Raw genomic sequence first — 27,901 nt, forward strand, 5'->3', positions numbered from 1 at the left:
AGGTTACATGTGTAATACGTCACGATTTGTGTGTAGGGGCCATTTTACCAGGGAATGTCGGAGATGTCCGTCACACAGATGCATGAAGTTCTGTATTTCTTTTCAATGTTAAAGAAAGTTTCATATAAACTAAATGTATTGCGAGGGCTCAGGACTATGAAAAGCTGTATTTTGTTCAGGCAAATTGGACTGAGGCATTTCTTCGTATCATTTGAAGGACGTAATCTATCACACAGTTAACCATAAAGTGTAAATGCAGGCGCAATGAGGCGCCATAACACTATCTTAAATTTATACATGAATTGCCAGCTTTGTGTTACAGTTGGGTGCCCAACCTAAACTCAAAAAAACTAAAAAAGAAACTTTAGATATACACTCAATAAATACAAAAGGGACCAGCGACTGCGACATAGATGATTTGCAACCTCAAGTTCATCAGTCGGTTCTCCCTTTTACATGAGCTCAGTGGCTATAAAAACTCCCACGATTAGATGATAGAAATGTACTTTGTCCTTAGGAACAAAACTAGCTAGTCTGAGTTATCATTAATGAAGCCTTCTATATATGACAAACCACAAGATGCCACTGCCTGAGCATGTCTGTTGCAATTAATTTAGAATGACCTTGGGAGGCTAGCGAGTTAATTTGGTGTTAGTGGAAAATGACAGAATTGGTAGCCTTCCTGCACATTAATTGATTGTGAACATATGAAATATTTCATTTTAATTAGGGAAGTGCACTTGTAATCGAAATGTTGCTGGTCCAAATCCCTGACTAGCAAGGTATCACCCCCAAGCACGGCTTCCTGGGTGCTGAGTTAGCTGCCCCCTGCTATGTCTTGGTGTCACATGTAGGTTAAATGCAGAGGTTACATTTCGTGGTTGTGCACTGTGTGTTGTGCTGTGGTGTGTCAGCACTGATCGCCAAATTAAAAAATTATTTTGAGTTGCAAACATTCATAAAATGTTTGCTGTAAAAGTTGTCTTATGATAATACTGTTTTTCATCCATCCATCCATCCATTTTCCAAACCGCTTATCCTACTGGGTCGCGGGGGGTCCGGAGCCTATCCCGGAAGCAATGGGCACGAGGCAGGGAACAACCCAGGATGGGGGGCCAGCCCATCGCAGGGCACACTCACACACCATTCACTCACGCATGCACACCTATGGGCAATTTAGCAACTCCAATTAGCCTCAGCATGTTTTTGGACTATGGGGGGGGTACCGGAGTACCCGGAGAGAACCCCACGACAACATAGGGAGAACATGCAAACTGCACACATGTGACCCAGGCAGAGACTCGAACCCGGGTCCCAGAGGTGTGAGGCAACAGTGATAACCACTGCACCACCATGCCTCCCCATCCCATTACTCTTATTGTTCTGAATTGAAAATGGGGTTATTAAGAAAGAGTAGCCTGATATAAAATAGCCCAGCAGCCCCTCCCTCCCGGCCAAGATTATGTTCTTTATGGCCCTGTTCAAAATAATGTCAGCTGCAGAAATATGGAGCACATGTAATTTATCTGTATTTTAGATGGTAGGCGAGGGGCTGGGTGACGTCGTGGCTGGACGACTTGCAGTGTAGCTTGTCATTTGTGCATTCTGGGCAGCGTGCTAACTTCTGATTACTTTTGGCATTTGGTTCGATGTTACGCCATTTCCAGGTGTGTCGGTGCCCAGTATGAAGCTAATCGCCGCATTATATGTATGAAAAGAAGACAGAATAGCAAAAAAATTGAGAAAAAATTCTACCTAGATCACCACTAGAGGGAGCTCACACATTCTGTCATACTTGCCACAGTAACAACAGTGATGTATAGGAACAGAGTTAGAAGACAGTAGTTTATATATAAAAAATGCAGTTTCATTAATCTAATTGGGTGGGCCCAGCTGTCAATACCACCCAGACCTAACCATAGGTCTGCCTCTGCGTCAGTCCATCTACGAAACTGGACAGAAAATTTACAACTGTTCTGTTTAAGTGGTTATATTTAAGGAATCTCACATTAGTAAATTCACACTTTACATGAACATCTGAAATCGGCAGAGACAAAATCGGCAGTACAGGCAGACCAATGTCTTTGAAACTCCTTTTTCTTTCAGCACCCTCTTACTGCAAAACCTCAATCCAAAGTACTCCATGTTGTTCATCTGTGTGAAACTGCAACAGAAGAGCTCTCTCCACTGGTTTTCTAATTCACCAAGGGAACAGGAAGGCCCTCTTTTGGTAGGCTGCCTACTGCAGGCTCTCTTACCCGGGGTTGTAGGATCTCCAGCTTACTCAAGTGACTCTGTAAGTCACATTTGATACTGTGTCCGGAAGCAGTCCATGCTGCACTTAGGAATGACATCTGTTTTAGTGTAGAATTGTCTGTAGAATTTACTGTAAATTCTTAGCAAAAAAAAGCTGCCAGAAAAGTATTGCAAAATTGCTGTTAATCATTGTAAAACCCCCAGCTCCATGGGTGTCCCTACAGGTGGCTGCCCTTTGCTGCCAGGCTTGCTGTCACCTTTGTCTGTGCCCGTGTCAAGTAGAGCAAGATGGGGTAGGTGAAAAGAGAATTTCCCCAAGGAGAGTAACAAAGTATCTTCATGTCATTTAGAAAAGAATTACAAAATGTCTTTTACAGGTTTTGTCATATGTAAATTATAGCAATTGTCTTTTTTAAACAGAAAAATAACAACTGTAATTTGGTTTAAAATATCTTGTATTCTATTCATATTATAGAAGTTACCTGCCATCTGGGATTGGCAATAAATACTATTAATACTTCATAATACTGTATGTTGTTGTAGAATGCTTTTCAAGGTAATTTTTGTTTTTTACATTAGCAGCTATGCAATTCATGCATATTGTTAAGTGCTTTAAATGAGACTAGGACTAAAATGACAGCCTGAGACAGAGACCCACACAGAACAAACTCACATTAACTGGAAAGATGACATTAACTTGTCAATTTCAGGATAATATTCACACCTGTCAGCCACTCGATGGAATTCAACTTAGTCAGAGTTGCAACAAAGTCAAGCATTTTTAAAACTGACCATATTCTAGTTTTAAAGGCCCAATTTGAAATCAGGACTGGAAATCTATTAAGAACAACATGACATTAATGTTAGAATAATGTTATGATATTTTTTGCTGTTCCGTGTTAATGCAATAAAACAACTCTGGTCTAATAGCTCCCTGTCACTTTAATGCTGGATGTGTGTGCAATTTATAGCAAGTTAGGCAAACCACGGATTCAACCATTAAACTGCATTTTCATTCCACATTTTTCGACAGTTCGGTCCAAAAACTTATTCCACCAAATCAGCCGTAACAAATTCCAATAACTTCAACCTTCAAATGTATTAAAGTTGATCTTTTTCAGTGTGTTCCTAAATCTTACGATATAAGCAAAAGGTATAAATAATAGATTAAGAACAATTTCCATTTACATAGTGGAGAAGAGTCCTCATCTTTTGTACATGTCTCATGCTCAGAGTCCATCAATCACCTGAGGAGAGATTTCGTGGTTGTGCACTGTGTGTTGTGCTGTGGTGTGTCAGCACTGATCGGCAAATTACAAAGTTATTCTGAGTTGCAAACATTCACAAAATGTTTGCTGTAAAAGTTGTCTTTGTGATAATACTGTTTGTTTTCATTTACTAGATAAATGTGCATGTGTAATCATCCATCCATCCATTTTCCAAACCAAACCACTTATCCTACTGGGTCGTGGGAGAGAGAGATGCAATACCGCTTTCGTCAAAATGACAGGTCGGGTCAAAGGTCACGTTCAAAAGTTCAGTGGGCGGAGCTTATGTTGTAGTGGGTTGAGCTTGGTTGTGTAACTGACGCAATAGCATGTGGATTTAATTATTTATTTAAATATTTTTTTTTCGTCTTCTTCCCCGGGGGTTGGTTGTGTAACTGCTGCAATGGTATTTGTATTTAATTATTTATTTATTATTTTAAATGGCTTAGGGGGCATGGGTTGGTTGTGTTAGTGATGCAATGGTATTTGGATTTAATTATTTATTATTTTAAATGCTTATTTTAAATGTTTATTATTTTAAAATGATATTGAGGAGAGTGCTTATGAGTGTGTATTATTTTAAAAATGATATTGATGAGAGTGCTTATGAGCGTGTGTTATTTGAATAAGTTATTATTATTATTATTTTGTGGGGCGCGGGCGGGAGTGAGCGTGGCTGGGTTACCTGATGGAGCGCGAGCGTACGGTGTGCGGTAGCGTGGTAAGGTCCCCGGGCTTCGGAGAATCAGCAAAGGACTTATTCACATACTGGTGCGGTAGCGCGGAAAGGTCCGCACGGCTTTGGATAATCCTCGGAGAGAGCGATGCGGGAGAGCTGAGAGGCGTGCTGCTGCGCGAGTCTGAGAGAAACTGTGAGAGACTGTGGGATAAAATGGTAAAGTTGGAGCAAAGAATGAGAGGAGGAGGTGCAGGGTCTATCGTCCAATAAAAACGCTCGGCGCTAGTTTTGACCGTGTGTTTTTTCCTCACGCGAGCGTTTGTATCACATCGGCGTATGGCGCCAATTTGTAAAGGTCATAAGTCGAGACATACATCGAGTCTGTCAATTTGTCCGCCAGTAAATTCTGCAGGGCCGTGCCACCTGGCCATCGAGGCGCCCCCCTACCCGGCCACGCGGGCCATACATCGAGTCTGACACTTTTGCCCTCCAGTAAATTCTGTTTAAAGTTTTGTTTTCACATACGTCCCAAATTACAGATAATTTTCTTACACAGGCACGAGTAGCATCATCAAGGCCGTACCACCTGGTCATACATCAAGTCTGACAATTTGCCCGCCAGTAAATTCTGTTTATAGTTTTGTTTGTCATACATGACCGTGCAGATATGGGGTGACAGAGACAATTAAATTGTATTGCGGCGAGCGGGGGGGGGCCTATTCCTCCTAGGGCAGAGGCACAAGTATCTTCGAGGTCTTACCCTTCCTGCCAGCCAAAGAGGTTCATCCAGGCCTTACCCGGTGAGTATATTATTTCTTTTATTCGCGTGATAAAAATGCTAATTAATTAAATTAAATTAAATTAAATTAAAAATAACATTCTAATAATAGGTATTCTCTGTTTTTTCTATGTACAAGAGAGAGAGACTGCGCTGACCGGTCAAGAGAAAATCTACAAGAGACCTGAATCAGCAGTGTTATAAAGCACATAGCCAACGCTAATTAATAAAGAATTTAAGCATAATAGCCCAGACGTACCATGGCCTATAGCTGGTAGAAACGGAGCTATCCTACGGCCTACAAGATAAAAGCATATGGCACCAAATTGGAATCAGTAGTCTTTAAAAGAATAAATGGACTAGCAACTGTCTCTGGGGGAGCAGCCCCGGTTAGGTACTATTAAGCAGCATTTAGTGACATGCATCAAAACACATTTTTTAAAACTTTGACAGAATAAAGTCTTAGTTATTTTAATAAATACGTTTTTCAGTAAATGTTTATTCACGCGCATGCGGACAAACACACACCCCGGAGGTCAAACTAAAAAAAAGTTGATACAAACTACAGTTGTATCGGACACGCACACAAAAACACAAAAGAGTTTGCTCAATCAAAAAACACCAAACATATATAGTTCACGTTTTTTATTAAAATGTATAAGGATTGTTTTGATTTAAATTAATATGAGTGGAATATAAGTCATTTACGCAACAGGATTTGAGGAAGAACCTAAATAGCAGCTAGAAATGACCGACCAGGCAGGCAGAAGTCTGCTTTTCTTATCTCACAAGTCATGGAAGGGTGGGAGGGGGGGCCACATAAGTGTGGGGTAGGAACTGTGGAATCAGGCAGGGGTGTAAGAATTTAGGATATAGTCTTGTTATTTTAAAGAAGGTGTACATGATTATTTAATTATATTTAATAGGAACCAGTAAGCTGCATTTAGCACCATGCTGCAAATACACATTAAAAACTTTAAAGAATAAGGTCTTAGTTATTTTAATAAAGACATCCTACAAGGTACCCACGGCCCCAGCTTATATAATCTACAAGCTTGATCTGAGATGCTTGCTGGAGTACAATGCTAAGTTGACAACGGTAACGGAGCTGCAGACTGTTTGATAGTTAATGAAACATAGTTCAAATTCAACAGTGTCAGCAGTCATCCACTATGCAGGGAGACTACAGATTCACTATAACGACCCCATTTATCTGCTAGAATTATTTAAAAATTGTTTTTGACAGAATAAAGCCTTAGTTATTTTAATAAATATGTTTTTTCAGTAAATGTATATTCATGCTCATGTGCACAAACACACACACACACACACACACACACGCACACCGGTGGTCAGGGGCTATAGAGTTTAACTTTAGGTCTGTGAAAGTATAGGACCGCCATGTGTATACAGACCCCAAAACATACTAACTTAGTCGTTCATGAGTCTTATTGTAAAAAACCACACAAAATAGACTTGTAAATTTTAAAGAAAACACATTAACAGCTTTTGTTAATGTTTAAATGTATAAAAACTTTAGATGTGTTTGTTAAACAGTCAAACAAAAATGTGTTATTTTAAAGTAGTATAAAATATAACCTTAACTTTGCACGCAAGATGAACAACCTACACAGACACAAACACAGACAGACACACACACACAGCAAAACCCCAAGCATGCGCACAAGCGCACAACCAAAGGTTGGGAAGTGTGCTTTCCTTATCTCACAAGTCATGGAAGGGTGGGAGGGGGGCCATATAAGTGAGGGGTAGGAACTGTGGAATCAGGCAAGGGTGTAAGAATTTAGGATATAGTCTTGTTATTTTAAAGAAGGTGTACATGATTATTTAATTACATTTAATAGCAACCAGTAAGCTGCATTTACACATTAAATGCAAATACACTTTAAAACTTTAAAGAATGGTAATATAACTTGACCATAGTTTTTAGTTACACAAATATTTTAAGACGTAACATGAACGTTTTTCAAAGTAAGATGTACAAATGTTTTAAAATGTGACATGAAAGTTTTTCAAAGTAAGATGTACAAGTATTTTAAAATGTAACATGAAAGTTTTTCAAAGTAAGATGTACAAATGTTTTAAAATGTAACATTAAAGTTTTTCAAAGTAAGATGTACAACTGTTTTAAGACGTAACATAAAAGTTTTTCAAAGTAAGATGTACAGATGTTTTAAGATGTAAGATGTTTGGGTGTTTTACAAAAACATTTTGTTATATGTTTGCAGCCCAAACGTATTTTTAAAATGTACAAAGTTTTATGCATTCATTTTGTGAATTAGTTTTGAAATCTAATATGAACATGGCTTTTATTTTACAAAAGCAAAGTTGTAAAAAGTTTGTAGGGATTTTATCAAAGGAGATTTTGTTAATGTAATATGAAGTTTTTTTTATTTTCAAAGTTGCACAAGTGTTTTAAAATGTATCATGTATACGTGTGTTTTATTTTTCAAGCTTGTGTACATTTATCAAATGAGTTTTTAAAATGTACCATGACCGGGTGTTTTATTATTCAAAATAAAAGTTGTGCATATGTTTTGTTATATGTATGTAGCACGGTTGTGTTTTTAAAATGTACTAATTTTGTGGGGTGGTGGGAATAAACCGTATTTAAAGGGGTACCTCTCATGGAATCTACCAATCTTTAACAGCTGATGAACCCTGAGCCACACGGGGACTGGGAGTTTTAACCGTGAGACTCGACACCTAGGCATTAGATCCTTATGTCAGCAATGCTCCCCATGCATGTACCCAGTGTAGGGTCAGGTCCAGAGAAAGCTGTAACTACGAGTGCAGCTGATTAATAGCATTTAATTTATAACAGTAGGAGCTAGTAAACTACATTTAGCAGTCGCATTAAAACACGTTAAAGACTTTAAAGAATAAAGGCTTAGTTATTTTTTAATAAAGATGGCTTTTCAGTAAATGTTGACTTCCCTACAAGGTGACCCCCAAGGCCTATGCTTATAGCATCCGGGTGCCTGATTTGAGATGCTTACTGAGGATGCCATGTTAACACCGGTAACTGAGCTGCACCATCTGTCACACTTAATGAAACTTAGTCCTAATTCAACAGAACCAGTCGTCATCCACTTTGCAGTGAGATTTCTGAGCGAAAAGTGAGCGAAGTTTCATTTTCTTACTTTACCACCTATCGGTTAGTAAGGGAAATGGAGGCGGTAATATGTCGGACACGTCAATGGCACTGAGCGCGAGGGAGTGTGCGGTGTGGCGCGAGCTGCTAGCTGATGTAACGCTGCGAACAGTGGGGCTCTTACGTTTTTAAGATGCGGCTAACTATCCCCGAGACACTTTAGCCAGGTTCGTGTATATTTGCTCTTAATGCTGCGGTCAACGCCAGGAGGGAGCTGGCTAGCAATAACATCTTTAGCTGGTCTTAAAGCTTGCTGTATTTTTCATTCAGTAAATACACGGTTTAGAAGAAAACCTAATCGACATTTAAATAAATAAAAAATAAACGTACAAAACTATTGAAATCCACAAGAAGCATGTGCATATTTTTCTGGTTTGCATGTTATGTGTGGTTGTCTAAGCACCGTCGGCCTAGTGTTTGATAGGTGATGGAGAAGCATACGGTCGTAAACTGCATGCGCTTATGCCAACAGGTGTTTAACATACAAACATAGACGCTTTTCTCTAACGTAAAACATTTAAAGGCTCATTCTGTTTTGTCGACATTCTTTAATTTTATTCAAGTAGCCTCTAATCACCTTACACTTGTTCTATTTTACTGTAGAGTATTTTAAAACAATGTCACTGAAATGTCACCACATGTCAAAGCTAACAAGGTAACATGATTGTATCAGCGGAACAAAAAGCCGTCGCCTGGATATGTATAGACAGATCATGTATTGCTCAGCAAATCGACAGCATTTTGAAATCTATTTGTATCTAGACAAATATATTGGGAATGAAGCGTCGCGTTTTAAGAGGCAGACATTGAGGCCGAATTTAAGTTGGTCACAAATGTATTTTTCTTCTGCAGCTAGAAGTGTCGTCTGAGCCTGATTTTAACTGGCATGTCGGTGTGGGATTCTTATAGTAGAAGTTATGTGAATTGCGGTACTCTGAAATTAAGTGATATGTGTATTAGAATCGTGAAGTGTCATCTTCCTTTTGTTTTAGCTTCCCCCTAGGCATTTTTATGAACTGTATTGCAATATCAGACAGTGTGTCATGAATTTCTGAAGGCATGTTATATATGACCGTTCCTTGGATACGTCTCTTGTACAGTAGTTACAGTTTGTCAGGACAAGACTGTTTGCCTAATGTGACATGGTGAACAAGTCCTGTGATTAAAGCATGTCTGCTGCTTAAAACATTGTGTTGTATGATGAAGGTTTCTTGCCGGTACATGTTGAATTACATTAGAATATTCAAGTATTATTTTTTAAATCATTTAATGAAATAGGTATTTATCTCATTATTGATGATGCCTGTGGTCCACCTGTATGACAAGTAACCTGTCCCGGACAGAGGTTTCTTCAAGGCCTGTTGTAGGAACCCCATGGTGTAGCATTATGAGAAAGTATACAGGGAGTAGTACAAATGAGCAGTCGCCCTGCCCCTCTTTTACTCATTTTGGATGCTTAAATTACTAAATTGTGTCTTTAATGCTATTCTGTATGATTCTATGGTCTGAGTGAGTCTCCAGTACTACATGAATGGTAAACTTAAAAACTCTACTTCTCTTAGCTTAATAATATTTTCTTTCTTGAGTTGAATTAGTTTGTGTCTAATTTTCATTTTATTGATTTTCTGCACACTTGGATTATTTATTTGCCCCCCTTGTCTTAAAGGCTAGAGGGGGTCTGTGCTTGTGACCTGGCAATTATTTTCGGTGTTTGTCACTAAACTTGCAATATAAAATTTGAAGACAACTAAAAAACCAACCAGTCATTTCACAGTGTGTGTGTGTGTGTGTGTGTGTGTGTGTGTGTGTGTGTGTGGCACATGCATTCGTTTGTCCGTCCGTCTGTCTGTGGTCAGTGTTAGTTGTGAAATGACTGGTTGGTTTTTTAGTCCTGCTCTCTGTTTAGCCTAGTTCCTTAGTTGTGTTACTTAATGATTTCTTTAGTTCAATCTTATTTCTCCCAGCTAGTTTCGGACCCCTCACGGCCTTTTTGTTTAGTATTTTACCCCAGGGTGCTCTGTTTTTCTTTAATAAACCCCATTTTCGTCTTGGAGCTGCTAGTGGATCATCACCTTTTCCTGTCTGTGCCATAAAAGATTAGCCTTTTCAGAAAGTATAGGCAGTGCTGTGCTTTGCCTACTACCACTTAGACGTTTTTTGTTGCAAGCACAGGTCACAGACCTGTCTTCAAATTTTATATTGCAAGTTTAGTGACAAACACCGAAAATAATTGCCAGGTCACAAGCACAGACCCCCTCTAGCCTTTAAGACAAGGGGGGCAAATAAATAATCCAAGTGTGCAGAAAATCAATAAAATGAAAATTAGACACAAACTAATTCAACTCAAGAAAGAAAATATTATTAAGCTAAGAGAAGTAGAGTTTTTAAGTTTACCATTCATGTAGTACTGGAGACTCACTCAGACCATAGAATCATACAGAATAGCATTAAAGACACAATTTAGTAATTTAAGCATCCAAAATGAGTAAAAGAGGGGCAGGGCGACTGCTCATTTGTACTACTCCCTGTATACTTTCTCATAATGCTACACCATGGGGTTCCTACAACAGGCCTTGAAGAAACCTCTGTCCGGGACAGGTTACTTGTCATACAGGTGGACCACAGGCATCATCAATAATGAGATAAATACCTATTTCATTAAATGATTTAAAAAATAATACTTGAATATTCTAATGTAATTCAACATGTACCGGCAAGAAACCTTCATCATACAACACAATGTTTTAAGCAGCAGACATGCTTTAATCACAGGACTTGTTCACCATGTCACATTAGGCAAACAGTCTTGTCCTGACAAACTGTAACTACTGTACAAGAGACGTATCCAAGGAACGGTCATATATAACATGCCTTCAGAAATTCATGACACACTGTCTGATATTGCAATACAGTTCATAAAAATGCCTAGGGGGAAGCTAAAACAAAAGGAAGATGACACTTCACGATTCTAATACACATATCACTTAATTTCAGAGTACCGCAATTCACATAACTTCTACTATAAGAATCCCACACCGACATGCCAGTTAAAATCAGGCTCAGACGACGCTTCTAGCTGCAGAAGAAAAATACATTTGTGACCAACTTAAATTCGGCCTCAATGTCTGCCTCTTAAAACGCGACGCTTCATTCCCAATATATTTGTCTAGATACAAATAGATTTCAAAATGCTGTCGATTTGCTGAGCAATACATGATCTGTCTATACATATCCAGGCGACGGCTTTTTGTTCCGCTGATACAATCATGTTACCTTGTTAGCTTTGACATGTGGTGACATTTCAGTGACATTGTTTTAAAATACTCTACAGTAAAATAGAACAAGTGTAAGGTGATTAGAGGCTACTTGAATAAAATTAAAGAATGTCGACAAAACAGAATGAGCCTTTAAATGTTTTACGTTAGAGAAAAGCGTCTATGTTTGTATGTTAAACACCTGTTGGCATAAGCGCATGCAGTTTACGACCGTATGCTTCTCCATCACCTATCAAACACTAGGCCGACGGTGCTTAGACAACCACACATAACATGCAAACCAGAAAAATATGCACATGCTTCTTGTGGATTTCAATAGTTTTGTACGTTTATTTTTTATTTATTTAAATGTCGATTAGGTTTTCTTCTAAACCGTGTATTTACTGAATGAAAAATACAGCAAGCTTTAAGACCAGCTAAAGATGTTATTGCTAGCCAGCTCCCTCCTGGCGTTGACCGCAGCATTAAGAGCAAATATACACGAACCTGGCTAAAGTGTCTCGGGGATAGTTAGCCGCATCTTAAAAACGTAAGAGCCCCACTGTTCGCAGCGTTACATCAGCTAGCAGCTCGCGCCACACCGCACACTCCCTCGCGCTCAGTGCCATTGACGTGTCCGACATATTACCGCCTCCATTTCCCTTACTAACCGATAGGTGGTAAAGTAAGAAAATGAAACTTCGCTCACTTTTCGCTCAGAAATCTCACTGCAAAGTGGATGACGACTGGTTCTGTTGAATTAGGACTAAGTTTCATTAAGTGTGACAGATGGTGCAGCTCAGTTACCGGTGTTAACATGGCATCCTCAGTAAGCATCTCAAATCAGGCACCCGGATGCTATAAGCATAGGCCTTGGGGGTCACCTTGTAGGGAAGTCAACATTTACTGAAAAGCCATCTTTATTAAAAAATAACTAAGCCTTTATTCTTTAAAGTCTTTAACGTGTTTTAATGCGACTGCTAAATGTAGTTTACTAGCTCCTACTGTTATAAATTAAATGCTATTAATCAGCTGCACTCGTAGTTACAGCTTTCTCTGGACCTGACCCTACACTGGGTACATGCATGGGGAGCATTGCTGACATAAGGATCTAATGCCTAGGTGTCGAGTCTCACGGTTAAAACTCCCAGTCCCCGTGTGGCTCAGGGTTCATCAGCTGTTAAAGATTGGTAGATTCCATGAGAGGTACCCCTTTAAATACGGTTTATTCCCACCACCCCACAAAATTAGTACATTTTAAAAACACAACCGTGCTACATACATATAACAAAACATATGCACAACTTTTATTTTGAATAATAAAACACCCGGTCATGGTACATTTTAAAAACTCATTTGATAAATGTACACAAGCTTGAAAAATAAAACACACGTATACATGATACATTTTAAAACACTTGTGCAACTTTGAAAATAAAAAAAACTTCATATTACATTAACAAAATCTCCTTTGATAAAATCCCTACAAACTTTTTACAACTTTGCTTTTGTAAAATAAAAGCCATGTTCATATTAGATTTCAAAACTAATTCACAAAATGAATGCATAAAACTTTGTACATTTTAAAAATACGTTTGGGCTGCAAACATATAACAAAATGTTTTTGTAAAACACCCAAACATCTTACATCTTAAAACATCTGTACATCTTACTTTGAAAAACTTTTATGTTACGTCTTAAAACAGTTGTACATCTTACTTTGAAAAACTTTAATGTTACATTTTAAAACATTTGTACATCTTACTTTGAAAAACTTTCATGTTACATTTTAAAATACTTGTACATCTTACTTTGAAAAACTTTCATGTCACATTTTAAAACATTTGTACATCTTACTTTGAAAAACGTTCATGTTACGTCTTAAAATATTTGTGTAACTAAAAACTATGGTCAAGTTATATTACCATTCTTTAAAGTTTTAAAGTGTATTTGCATTTAATGTGTAAATGCAGCTTACTGGTTGCTATTAAATGTAATTAAATAATCATGTACACCTTCTTTAAAATAACAAGACTATATCCTAAATTCTTACACCCTTGCCTGATTCCACAGTTCCTACCCCTCACTTATATGGCCCCCCTCCCACCCTTCCATGACTTGTGAGATAAGGAAAGCACACTTCCCAACCTTTGGTTGTGCGCTTGTGCGCATGCTTGGGGTTTTGCTGTGTGTGTGTGTCTGTCTGTGTTTGTGTCTGTGTAGGTTGTTCATCTTGCGTCCAAAGTTAAGGTTATATTTTATACTACTTTAAAATAACACATTTTTGTTTGACTGTTTAACAAACACATCTAAAGTTTTTATACATTTAAACATTAACAAAAGCTGTTAATGTGTTTTCTTTAAAATTTACAAGTCTATTTTGTGTGGTTTTTTACAATAAGACTCATGAACGACTAAGTTAGTATGTTTTGGGGTCTGTATACACATGGCGGTCCTATACTTTCACAGACCTAAAGTTAAACTCTATAGCCCCTGACCACCGGTGTGCGTGTGTGTGTGTGTGTGTGTGTGTGTGTGTTTGTGCACATGAGCATGAATATACATTTACTGAAAAAACATATTTATTAAAATAACTAAGGCTTTATTCTGTCAAAAACAATTTTTAAATAATTCTTGCAGATAAATGGGGTCGTTATAGTGAATCTGTAGTCTCCCTGCATAGTGGATGACTGCTGACACTGTTGAATTTGAACTATGTTTCATTAACTATCAAACAGTCTGCAGCTCCGTTACCGTTGTCAACTTAGCATTGTACTCCAGCAAGCATCTCAGATCAAGCTTGTAGATTATATAAGCTGGGGCCGTGGGTACCTTGTAGGATGTCTTTATTAAAATAACTAAGACCTTATTCTTTAAAGTTTTTAATGTGTATTTGCAGCATGGTGCTAAATGCAGCTTACTGGTTCCTATTAAATATAATTAAATAATCATGTACACCTTCTTTAAATATAATTAAATAATCATGTACACCTTCTTTAAAATAACAAGACTATATCCTAAATTCTTACACCCCTGCCTGATTCCACAGTTCCTACCCCACACTTATGTGGCCCCCCCTCCCACCCTTCCATGACTTGTGAGATAAGAAAAGCAGACTTCTGCCTGCCTGGTCGGTCATTTCTAGCTGCTATTTAGGTTCTTCCTCAAATCCTGTTGCGTAAATGACTTATATTCCACTCATATTAATTTAAATCAAAACAATCCTTATACATTTTAATAAAAAACGTGAACTATATATGTTTGGTGTTTTTTGATTGAGCAAACTCTTTTGTGTTTTTGTGTGCGTGTCCGATACAACTGTAGTTTGTATCAACTTTTTTTTAGTTTGACCTCCGGGGTGTGTGTTTGTCCGCATGCGCGTGAATAAACATTTACTGAAAAACGTATTTATTAAAATAACTAAGACTTTATTCTGTCAAAGTTTTAAAAAATGTGTTTTGATGCATGTCACTAAATGCTGCTTAATAGTACCTAACCGGGGCTGCTCCCCCAGAGACAGTTGCTAGTCCATTTATTCTTTTAAAGACTACTGATTCCAATTTGGTGCCATATGCTTTTATCTTGTAGGCCGTAGGATAGCTCCGTTTCTACCAGCTATAGGCCATGGTACGTCTGGGCTATTATGCTTAAATTCTTTATTAATTAGCGTTGGCTATGTGCTTTATAACACTGCTGATTCAGGTCTCTTGTAGATTTTCTCTTGACCGGTCAGCGCAGTCTCTCTCTCTTGTACATAGAAAAAACAGAGAATACCTATTATTAGAATGTTATTTTTAATTTAATTTAATTTAATTTAATTAATTAGCATTTTTATCACGCGAATAAAAGAAATAATATACTCACCGGGTAAGGCCTGGATGAACCTCTTTGGCTGGCAGGAAGGGTAAGACCTCGAAGATACTTGTGCCTCTGCCCTAGGAGGAATAGGCCCCCCCCCGCTCGCCGCAATACAATTTAATTGTCTCTGTCACCCCATATCTGCACGGTCATGTATGACAAACAAAACTATAAACAGAATTTACTGGCGGGCAAATTGTCAGACTTGATGTATGACCAGGTGGTACGGCCTTGATGATGCTACTCGTGCCTGTGTAAGAAAATTATCTGTAATTTGGGACGTATGTGAAAACAAAACTTTAAACAGAATTTACTGGAGGGCAAAAGTGTCAGACTCGATGTATGGCCCGCGTGGCCGGGTAGGGGGGCGCCTCGATGGCCAGGTGGCACGGCCCTGCAGAATTTACTGGCGGACAAATTGACAGACTCGATGTATGTCTCGACTTATGACCTTTACAAATTGGCGCCATACGCCGATGTGATACAAACGCTCGCGTGAGGAAAAAACACACGGTCAAAACTAGCGCCGAGCGTTTTTATTGGACGATAGACCCTGCACCTCCTCCTCTCATTCTTTGCTCCAACTTTACCATTTTATCCCACAGTCTCTCACAGTTTCTCTCAGACTCGCGCATCAGCACGCCTCTCAGCTCTCCCGCATCGCTCTCTCCGAGGATTATCCAAAGCCGTGCGGACCTTTCCGCGCTACCGCACCAGTATGTGAATAAGTCCTTTGCTGATTCTCCGAAGCCCGGGGACCTTACCACGCTACCGCACACCGTACGCTCGCGCTCCATCAGGTAACCCAGCCACGCTCACTCCCGCCCGCGCCCCACAAAATAATAATAATAATAACTTATTCAAATAACACACACTCATAAGCACTCTCATCAATATCATTTTTAAAATAATACACACTCATAAGCACTCTCCTCAATATCATTTTAAAATAATAAACATTTAAAATAAGCATTTAAAATAATAAATAATTAAATCCAAATACCATTGCATCACTAACACAACCAACCCATGCCCCCTAAGCCATTTAAAATAATAAATAAATAATTAAATACAAATACCATTGCAGCAGTTACACAACCAACCCCCGGGGAAGAAGACGAAAAAAAAATATTTAAATAAATAATTAAATCCACATGCTATTGCGTCAGTTACACAACCAAGCTCAACCCACTACAACATAAGCTCCGCCCACTGAACTTTTGAACGTGACCTTTGACCCGACCTGTCATTTTGACGAAAGCGGTATTGCATCTCTCTCTCGTGGGGGATCCAGAGCCTATCCCAGAATCAATGGGCATGAGGCAGGGAGGCAGCCCATCGCAGGGCACACTCACACACCATTCACACCTACGGGCAATTCAGCAACTCCAATTAGCCTCAGCATGTTTTTGGACTGTGGGGGGAAACCGGAGAGAACCCCACGACAACATGGGGAGAACATGCAAACTCTGCACACATGTGACCCAGGCGGATACTCGAACCCGGGTCCCAGAGGTGTGAGGCAACAGTGCTAACCACTGCACCACCATGCCGCCCCGCATGTATAATCAAATCTTTAAAATTGTAGGTCACATGGTATTCTAAAGCAACAAAACTTCAACAATGAACATTCAACAATGATCCAAATACAATGATCTCATGTTGTCTTTAGAAGTTGAATCATTTGAATTCATACTAAATGGAAAACATTCAGCCAAACAGCAACTCTTACTAATTTGGGACATGTCAGAGGCATGTAAAAGGCAAATATTTAAATATGTGCAGAGTTAAATCTGCTGCTTCTAAAACAGGTTACATATTGCCACTTTTTAGGCCAAAATGAGTTGTTACTGGTCTTTTACTGATCACGACGAAACGGAACTGCTAAATTTGTACAAATCAAGATGCATCTTTGATGAACTGACATGCAAATGGTCCTACTGGGTTGCTTTTGCCTGTGAATCGGTCTGTTTCGTAGTACCTCTTGACCGAGTTTGACGTGAGAATGGTGTGTTCCTTTGTTCGGTATGATTTTTGTAGTGCTTTGTCTACAGTACGTTTAGTGATATAGTAATCATGGCCCCTATGAAAGTGAACATGATTGCAGCAAACCAAAGAGGAAAGCAGTGAGGGTATTTGTAGAACGTAAAAAGGAAATTATAGCAAGACTTGAAGGTGGTGCACGTGAGTCTGTACTTAGGTAAGTTAGCTTTGGGTTGCATTGGGAAGTTGGGTTTTGTTTCATTTTCACACCATGCTTGCATGTGACCTGTAGGATTTACAAAATTACATCGCAAAGACATGGATTACTGATGATGAACAACTTGCAGTATATATTTGAGAAGAAATGAAAGTTATGAACATATATGACTTTATTAGTGGTAACGCAGGGTGGCATGGTGGTGCAGTGGCTAGCCCTGTTGCCTCATGCTTCTAGGAGCTGGGTTCAAGCCCCTGCTAGGGTTTCATGTGTGTGGAGCTTGCATGTTTTCCCCATGTAATCGCGAGGTGTCCTCCAGGTACCTCCATGCTCAGGCTAAACAGAGTTACCAAATGGTTCATAGGTGGTCATGTGTCAGTGTGCCTTGCAATGGGTGTCTCATCCTGGGTTATTCCCTGCTTTGCACCAATTGGTTCTGGACTGGATGGAGGTAGATGAGAACTGAGTTTCAAAATATTAAGTGTATAAAACCCAGCCCTCACCTGCTGCCAGACAATGGCATTACAAATGCAGCAATTTCTGTGCAGGTTGTTTCAAACATTACGTTAAAAACATACATGGCAAATTTGAAGGACTTACTGAGCGCCTCATATGCTTCATTTAAGCTACCGGCAGAAAGCGTGACGCAAGGTGGTTTTTCTAGTTTCAAACAAGCGCATCCTTCATTTTCACGCCATGCATGCATGTCGTCATAATAAAAATTATTTTGTGTCCACAAGCTAAATAAATAAATGTGTTGATGGTGAGCTACCGGGCACTTTCTGAGGCTTATATTGTGAAGCCAGATTCCTTGATTAGCCAATTAACTTTGAGGATAAGTGGCGGTAACTCTGGCTTTTCAATATCACACCGCTAGTTTTCTTCACTCTTAAAAATGCTGAGTTGACGCTGTTGGCTTCGTACTTCAGGTTAACTTGACCCAAACTGAGTTGTTAATACCTAAATACTTGTAACCCATACAGTGCGGACCTGAAGGAGAATGGGCACGTCATGTAACTCTGCCAGTGAGAGGTGTCCTTGGAAGTAGCTCTCACTACCTGATCTGTACAGCCTTTTTTATTTTATTTTATTGTCACTTAAAGATTTACAAACAAAAAAGCACAATAATAGTTATATACAGTCAGCGTGTCAATTTAAAGCGCTCTCACAATCAGCACCCATCTGGCCCTGCCCTTCATGTCTCCAACCGGTTTGGCCAGTAGGTGTCGCTGGCCATCGTGTTCCTCCCTGTCTCTTGCCCTTCAGTCCCAGTGTGCTTAAGTCCCTTCTGTTTTCCCTGTTCCTTGGACTGCTGCATAGCTTAGTATGTTGAGCATTCATCTCAGACTGTTAGTGCTGACATATAATTGGCTGATTAGATTTAACAAGCAGTTGACCTGGTGTACCTAATAAAGTGGATGAATAAGGGAAAAATCAAATGTATTTTTCGTCATGGCAATATCTGACCATCAGTTACCTGCTTTCTTAGCTTCTGCCAAAAAACAAACTCTGACACCTTTTTGTACCGTGTTAGTGTCCAGGGCTTTTAAGTGAACTTCCCTCTTTAAACTACTCATAATGAGTATTAGACTTGTGAGATGTGTGTCAGGTTTGTATTGAATATGGATCATTAAAGTGTGTTTGATACAGGGACAAAAATTATAACTTAATTACATCCACCAGGGAGAGCAGTGATTATGAAAACTTCTTATCTTAACTTCACTACAAAAATGAAAATCTAAGCAATTATAATTTTCTTATATTTAGACAAAATTCCAGTTTCATTAATAAATTGATTATACTGCAATAAATGGCCTGTGAAATTTAAGAAATTGTTTCTGCTGTGAGGCAAAGATGGCCTAAAACTATCAAAATGTGTTTTAGTCAGTTTATTGATGAAGTTAGAATTTTGTATTTTACTTCACCGTCAAGCTGAAGAAGGAGTCCTATCGGGCCTTTTTGGCCTGTGGGTCTCCAGATGCAGCTGACGGCTACCGGCAGGCCAAGCGGGATGTGGCTTTGGCGGTTGCTGAGGCAAAAACTCGGGTGTGGGAGGAATTTGGCGAGGCCATGGAGAACGACTTCCGTACGGCTTCGAGGAGATTCTGGTCCACCATCCGGCGGCTCCGGGCGGGAAAGCGGTGCAGCATCAACACTATTTATGGTGGGGATGGTGCGCTGCTGACCTCAACTCGGGACGTCTTGGGTCGGTGGAAGGAATACTTCGAAGACCTCCTCAATCCCACCGACACGCCTTCCGATATGGAAGCAGAGTGTGGGGACTTGGGGGTGGACTCGCCTATTTCTGGGGCGGAGGTCACTGAGGTGGTCAAACAGCTCCTCGGTGGCCGGGCCCCGGGGGTGGGTGAGATTCGCCCGGAGTTCCTTAAGGCTCTGGATGCTGTGGGGCTGTCCTGGCTGACACGCATCTGCGGCATCGCGTGGACATCGGGGGCAGTGCCTCAGGACTGGCAGACCGGGGTGGTGGTCCCCCTCTTTAAGAAGGGGGACCGGAGGGTGTGCTCCAACTATCGGGGGATCACACTCCTCAGCCTCCCTGGTAAGGTCTATTCGGGGGTCCTGGAGAGGAGGGTCCGCCGGATTGTCGAGCCTCGGATTCAGGAGGAGCAGTGTGGTTTTCGCCCTGGCCGTGGAACAGTGGACCAGCTCTATACTCTCAGCAGGGTTTTGGAGGGTTCATGGGAGTTTGCCCAACCAGTCTACATGTGTTTTGTGGACTTGGAGAGTGCATTCGACCGTGTCCCTCGGGGAGTCCTGTGGGGAGTGCTCCGGGAGTATGGGGTTCCGGGCCCCCTTTTAAGGGCGGTTCAGTCCCTGTATGACCTGTGCCAGAGCCTGGTCCACATGGGCGGCAATAAGTCGGACTCCATAGCTTTAATGGACAGAATTTCTAGGCGCAGCCAGGGCGTTGAGGGTGTCCGGTTCGGTGACCTCAGGATTAGGTCTCTGCTTTTTGCCGATGATGTGGTTCTGTTGGCCTCATCGGACCGTGACCTTCAGCTCTCACTGGAGCAGTTCGCAGCCGAGTGTGAAGCGGTTGGGATGAGAATCAGCACCTCCAAATCCGAGACCATGGTTCTCAGCCGGAAAAGCGTAGAATGCTCTCTCCGGGTTGGGGATGGGGTCCTCCCCCAAGTGGAGGAGTTTAAGTATCTCGGGATCTTGTTCATGAGTGGGGGAACGATGGAACGGGAGTTCAACGGGTGGATCGGTGCGGCGTCAGCAGTCATGTGGGCGCTGCATCGGTCTGTCATGGTGAAGAGAGAGCTGAGCCAAAATGCGAAGCTCTCGATTTACCAGTCAATCTACGTTCCTACCCTCACCTATGGTCATGAAAAATAAAAAAACAGATGGTTCTGTACTGTGCTTGAATAAAACAGACACATTCCTTAGTGTGTTCTGTCTGTCTAATAGTCTGAAAGGCTGCTGATGGCTGCATATTCACGGGCTGGGGTGGGGGTGGGGGGCAGTCACAATGACATGTGAATGTGTCATTAACTTCTCTGCTTGGCCACAATGAAAAGAGATGTTTGCAGGGGATCAAGGTGAGGTTGTTTTCTTAACATAAGAATACTGAACCAATGGTCAAGCAGGGTGGTGGTAGTATCATGCTGTTTTACTGACAGTACTTTACATTACTACGTTGCACAAAGAGGATGGAATAATGAAGTAGCACTAGATAGATAGATTGGGAATTTTTTTGTCATAGTACCAGACTCAAAAAGAGGAACATAAAAGAAACACAGCATAATCAGTATTTACTGTAACCCTTTGGAGTGTGAGGCCTCTCACCCACTTTCAAAGTAGTCTGACATGCCTTAACATTTTACAGTTTTTCTGAATTGCTAAAACACGTTTCCTAAAATCTCCTCTCCTTTAATCAAACCACTAAGCACAAACCCTAAAATTCAAGCTAAACTCACAAAAAAATGAAAACACTACCAGTCAAAATAGTTTTTGGCATGTAAATTAGAAACTGTAAGACTATAATAAAAAAAAAGTATGGTAGTCTACTATGACTGATAACTAATATGTAACATTTGCCGTATTCAGTCCTCCAGAAAAGTTACTGGAAAGAACAAAGCCATAAAATGTACCCAAATCACAAAATGGTTTGGAGCGCAAAAACAATTGGTGTGCATCGTTGTCTATGTACTGGGCATCGCAATTCATTAAACACACATCTCATTAGAAATGCCCCACCTTACTTCTGTTAAAAACTGTTAAAGCCATAAAGTTGAATATGAGGCTAACTTAACTGCGGTAACATTAAGGCTGAGGTATACAGTCTGTGTGAATGGTTGCGACAGAGGTGAAAGGCCATGAACAATACTTTTTTCTTTCATTATCGGTAGTCAAACAGTAAAAATAGTAAAACAGGTATAAACAGGCAAAATAAATACAATAAATAGGTGTCAGTAATGACAAAAAATATTAGGGGAACTCAGCAAACCGAGCAAAGTGGCAAACATAGTATGTCTTGATGCAACCGAACCAAACATCAGTGTCAACAATAAATGCACAAAATATAGCCTGCGTGCAATAAACTGTAAGGATGTTATATAAGTTCTTATGTAGTACTTTTGAATGATTACTTGAATATGATTTGCGAATTGACGGAATACAGGGTTATGCAGGGCCGTGCAGAGATGTTTGAAGGGGCACATAGAACCAAGCTAAATAACGACCCACATTTATCAGGAATCTAATATGGAATTGCATCATACTCACTGTCATCGGGTGAGAACAATGCAAAGCAAACGTAGCTTATGTTTTACCTGATGGGGCACGATGTTGCTGTTGAGGGGTTGCTGCTGCCCCTGCTGCTGATAGTGCTGGACGGCAGGGCTGTGTTGTGCACATACAGTGACGTTTTACACATTCTCCAGAATACTGTACATACTACGGCCACAAGTTTGCATCATGGTGCTGATCCAGAATCCTTCCCTTATCATGTATTCATTGTGCTATAATAATAAAGCAATAAGAATAAAAAATATACAATAATGTATTTATGATGATTCAGTTTGCTTGACTATCCACTCTGTGCAAGGCAGCAAGCTTATTAAATGTTTAAATTGTAGTGGTACAATAATTTTGCTTCTGTAAAATCTGCATTTTGTCATATTTGAAATATAAATCTAATACACTCTGTATATAATTATAATTTTCTTTAAAATACAGTGTGTGTTTTTATATCGTAATAGTCCATAATTATGTAGATATGCATGTTAGATAGTTTTTAGTGAAATATAAGCCCTCCAGAAAGGCAGGGGAAAGCCTGGTAACTTACTTTAAAACAAAATATGTTCCCTAAAATGGTGGACAGAGTTAGACCCCTGACACTCTCACCCAGTTAGCTAGCGGCTAATGACCACCACTACTTGTGCAGTTAATAAAAGGACAGGTAATGTTTTGTCGCGCTGTTGCACACTGTGCAGACACAGCATTCTCATTTGTTTCAATTCGTCAGTTGCCACAAGACAATTTAAAGTGTACATAATCACCTAATACTCCTGTCTGCGATAGACAATAGTGTACGCTGTACACCTTTACTGGTTTTTGTTGCATCACTCTGCGTCTCCCAAATAATTTCTGTGTTTCCCCTACAGCTCTGCACCGCCCAGCCAGCAAAAAATGCACGTGCTCTTTGCGAGCTTGTTCCCGGCTCGTAACCAGCGCGCTCTGCCGTCAAGGGTGAGCATTGGTTAATGGTCATCATGTGACTGATGCAAGCCAGATATTTTTATTTAGCAAAATTGAGATTAATAGTGGGGCGGCATGGTGGTGCAGTGGTTAGCACTGTTGCCTCACGCCTCTGGGACACGGGTTTGACTCTCCACCTGGATCACATGTGTGTGGAGCTTGCATGTTCTCCCCATGTCATCGTGGGTTTTCCTCCGGGTACCCTGGTTTCCCCCCACAGTCCAAAAACATGCTGAGGCTAATTGGACTTGCTAAATTGCCCGTAGAGATTGAATGGTGTGTGAGTGTGTCCTGCGATGGGCTGGCCCCCCATACTGGGTTGTTGCCAGCCTCATGCCCATTGCATCCGGGATAGGCTCCGGACCCCCCGCAACCCAGTAGGATAAGCAGTTTGGAAAATGGATGGATGGATGATAAAATTAACGTATGCTATTAACGTCTTATAGCATTAAAATACATTATTAACGTCTGTTTCCAATGTTAATAATATGATTTAAATCGATCACCAAAATAATAAGTATATATGTAATGGAGCGTTTGTGCGCCGAGTAGGAATATTCAAACCACTGTGGGGAGTTCGGTTAGAACTCTGATATAACCGCAAACAGAATCTGGATGACTCAAACTTCTTTTAATGAAGACTCTTATTTGCGAGTTTTCGGCAACTGTTATCACTTATTACGTGTAAAATAGTGTGTGGTCTGTGAACATAAATAACATACAGTCGGGCTCGGCTTCACAGGCCATCCATGTGGTGGACACTTCACATGGGTCCATTCGGCTGACGTCATACATATCCAGATGAGCGAGTCCTCGCGTGATGTCATCAACTGGGTTGTCTCCCGCTGTCAGCTCCTGGATCTCCGCAACTCGAGTACCCACAAATACTTTATCGCGACATGAATCCGACAACACCCATGTAAGGACAGTCAGTGAGTCAGACCACAATGTGCAGCTACGGATGGGAAGGGTTAGTTCAGTGGATATAACCTTGTAAAACTGCGCACCTGTGAGGGCTGCACACAGCTCCAACCGTGGAATGGACTGCTGCTTCTGGGGTGCGACGCGGGAGCGTGCCGCAAGAGAGGAGACCTCGATGTCGCCCCTTTTATCCTCAGTCCTGAGATAAGCAACAGGTCCATATGCCTGCTCTGAGGCATTGCGAAACACATGGATGTCTCTCATACGGCTGGAGTTGTCCATTTCTGGGCTGGAGTAACACCTGGGTAATGCTATCTTTTGCAGGTGTTCCAGCTCTGCCTCCCAGGTATGCCGTGAGTGCAGCAGTTCCTCTGGTAGATGGGGATCATCCCACTCCCCTTTCTTGTCCCACAGGCGCTACACAAGTATCTTTGCTTGTGTTGTATAGGGTACTAAGTAGCCAAGAGGGTCATATCAGCTAATAAGAACTTTATATACGTTTCTCATAGTGGCTACGGAATACTCAACATGACAATGCTTCCAAAATTCAGTTCCAAAACATACGTATTTTAAAGTGCGTGTTTATAATTCAACCACATGAATTCAGTTAACTTGATTTAGCTTCAAAATAAATTTGAAAAGAAGAAATTCAGTTGAAAATATTCCATGTGTTTTATTCGCATCTTTATTATTCAAGCAGTAATATTCAGTCGTCTTATTTGCGCTTTACAATATTCAGTCCCGTTATTTTCGCTGTTTCAAATACGCTGCCAGAATTTCAGTGGTTTAAAATACGGTCCAAAATTCAACCCTCTACATCCAGGACCAGCAGGATGACTAATAGAATGCAGATAGAGTTCGTCTAACTGCTGTCCAAAATGGAGCCAGCGGGAAATACAAGTACTGATTGACTTGGCAGCAGATTTTTGTTGATTGTGTTATTTATGTTTCTTGTCGTTTACTAGTCAATCCGATAACTTATTGCGCCCCCAAGTAATAGGTTTTTATGTAAGTACTTCGCTAGCTGCATTAATTATCACCAAACTTATCTTGCTTAACGTAAGATGCCTGCGGGCACCTACAAGGTCCGTTAGCTTGCAAGCTGGCCAGCTAGGTAGTTGGGATGGGATAGTACTCGACTTGGAGACTGACAGGGCCGCAATGTCTGCGATGACACCAGAAGGGACCTTAAAAGGACTTTTTGAAAGTATGATATGCCTAATTAATTAAGGAAAAGACGGTGAAGATGAAACGGCATCCGACTGGGCTGGGCCGTAAAATATCGTGTCGTGTTTATGAACATTCATATTGTCATCAGTGTATAGTTGTCAGGATTCGCGGGTGCGGACGGGTAGGCAGGCAGGGAAGAACGAAATAGGTAGCCGAAAGTCGGGGAAAACTGGGGATTTATTAAGGGGAAGACGGCTACGGGGAGACCAGGACATCGGAACGCTACTAACATCAATGATGGACAAAAGGCAGGGCAAGACGTGGACTGATATCCATATCCTCTTCTCATGACTAGCATTAACTGTTTTGACTGTTTGGACGTCTTTCTTCATCTCCTGAATTTCTTGAAAAAGAAATTCGGACTGCTCTTTTAGAGCTTCAACAGACTCTGTATTCTTTGTTATAACTGTGCAAGACTATTGGTACTTTAATTTTGATTGCTATCATTCTCATGATATTTTCCTGCAGCTCAGATAAACTAGGTTCACCTTTTCCTTTTTTAGGGAGTGCTGGTGACTGTGACGCCTGACTCGTCCGCTCCTCATGTGTGCCACGCTCCCTGATTACCCATGTGTGCTTCCCCGATTGTTTCCAGCCCTGTCCGGTTATGTTGCCCTGCTTTATTGTATTTAAGTCCTGGTCTCCCCTGTTTCCATGTCTGTCATTGATGGTTGTTTCGTGGTGTTTTTTTAGTGGATGTCCGTGCCTGTCCCTATTAAACCCTCATTTACCCCGATTCCTGCCTGCCTGCCTGTTTTTGGATCGCTCGCGCTTCCTGAGCGATCTTCCGTCCGGCTCGTCTCGCCGTTACCGTGACAGAATGACAGACCGAAAGAAAAAGAGGAAGCAGAGGAAAGGAAAGCCCCAGCCGGAGCCCATCAGCCTGGGCACGTGCTCCCTCGCCCACTCCTGGCCTCTCGGAGAGGAAGAGAGAGAGGAGCTCGTCCGGGCCTCCGTCCCTGAACCGCTCCCCATGGGAGCCTACTACCTGGCGAGGCTCGGGGCTTCCAGCGAGGACGAGGAGGACACACCCTTCTCGTTCCCTGAACTAGAGCCGATCACTCTGGACCAGCTACCGCCCCTGAGCCGGTATAATTACCGACCCGAGCGTATGGCGAATTGGGGGGGTTTTAGGGCTGTCAGGGACTCGATCCCTCGAGTACCCCGGGTCCCGAAGAGGACCGCGCCCGTATCCCCTTCCCGGGACTTCCCAGTCCCGCCACCGCCGGTTGTCCCTCCAGAGGCGCCTCGCTCATCCCTGCCAGAGGCAGTGACCACTCTGGCAGGCAGGTTTTTCGCCCTCCAAGGGCTCAAAGGTAGATGTTGCTAATGACTAAGGGTTATCAAAGCCAAAGTTGCTTAGGTAAACATTGTCAAGTAGGTATTAGGTGAGAAAACCAAAAGATCTTGATTCAGCCCCACAAACACACGAATGCACCGGCCGCCATCTTAAACCTCCCCCCTTTGAAAAATATACACTGCTTAAAAAAATTTAAGGAACAATTTTTAATCAGAGTATAGCATCAAGTCTATTAAACTTCTGGGATATTGATCTGGTCAGTTAAGTAGCAGAGGGGGTTGGGTCAGTGATGGTCTGGGGAGGCATATTCATGGAGGGCTGCACAGACCTCTACAGGCTAGACAATGGCACCTTGACTGCCATTAGGTATCAGGATGAAATCCTTGAACCCACTGTCAGACCTTACGTTGGTGCAGTGGGTCCTAGGTTCTTCCCGGTGCACGACAATGCTTATTCTCATTCGGCTAAACAAGGGATCTGGCTTTATGATACAAGCCCCGGAAAGCGTCAGATAGCTTGAATGAGGCATATGTGACCCTCAGTAAATCCATCCAATTTACCCAAAATTGTTTGTATATTTCTAATATACTGTTTAAAAGATTATGCGGAAGTTGCTGTATTTGCATTTGGTACTGTATTTGTAACGCAGTTGTCTCACGGGCGACCTTGTTTGCTGCCCTCCAATCAGGATGCGGCGCCCGGAGCGAGCGAATTCAAAAGGAAGGGGAGGCGCCGCCATTATTCCATCAGGCTGCAGCGGTCAGCAGATATTACAGTCGCGGTTTTAATTATGGCTGAAAGCGACGCAGGACAATATCGTTAAGGGAAACCACTTTCTAGTTACTAACAAGAGGAAGCATCTGCGGCACGGTAAGGCGTTTGTGGGGAATAGGTTCGTAGCTGTGATTGCTAATGTACCGAGCTAGTTGTTTTGGACATGGTTTTAAATGCTCGTATTGCAAGAAGACATACACATGGGGTAATATGGGTATTCGAGCGATCGAGACAAATCATGCATCAGGGAAACACAAACGCTATGAGTCCTCAAAGACGACTTCACTGCCCATCCAGAACTACGTTCAGTGTGGGTCTAGTCCGCCAGATACTGCTTTGGAAGTTCAAACCACCGCCGAAGTTACAGCTTTGGAGGTATTGTGTTCGACATCTTTTTCTGAGTTTTCAACAAGAGCAACACTTACAGTACGACCGAAGTGCTTTAGTCTCTATACGCGGTGAGCCAACATCATTTGTACAG

The 27,901-nt window shown here is 41.3% G+C and overlaps 1 protein-coding gene across 33 annotated transcripts in view; it reads left to right on the forward strand.

The window, feature by feature from the left end:
- The window catches only part of LOC125715410 (zinc finger protein 239-like), a 253,618-nt gene that overhangs the window by 114,013 nt on the left and 111,704 nt on the right, over positions 1–27,901 (forward strand). For 3 of the 33 annotated variants that reach the window (XM_048986889.1, XM_048986884.1, XM_048986886.1), the window contains exon 1: positions 27,352–27,516. The exons of 29 other annotated variants lie outside the window; for them this stretch is intronic. The gene's annotated coding sequence lies outside the window, so the exon portion shown is untranslated. Of the gene's footprint in view, positions 1–27,351; positions 27,517–27,901 lie in introns of those variants that run through there. One more of the 33 variants, XM_048986854.1, reaches the window with a different exon arrangement.

Source organism: Brienomyrus brachyistius, chromosome 20 (genome assembly GCF_023856365.1).
Source record: "Brienomyrus brachyistius isolate T26 chromosome 20, BBRACH_0.4, whole genome shotgun sequence".
In the NCBI taxonomy this organism is placed as follows: Eukaryota; Metazoa; Chordata; class Actinopteri; order Osteoglossiformes; family Mormyridae; genus Brienomyrus; species Brienomyrus brachyistius.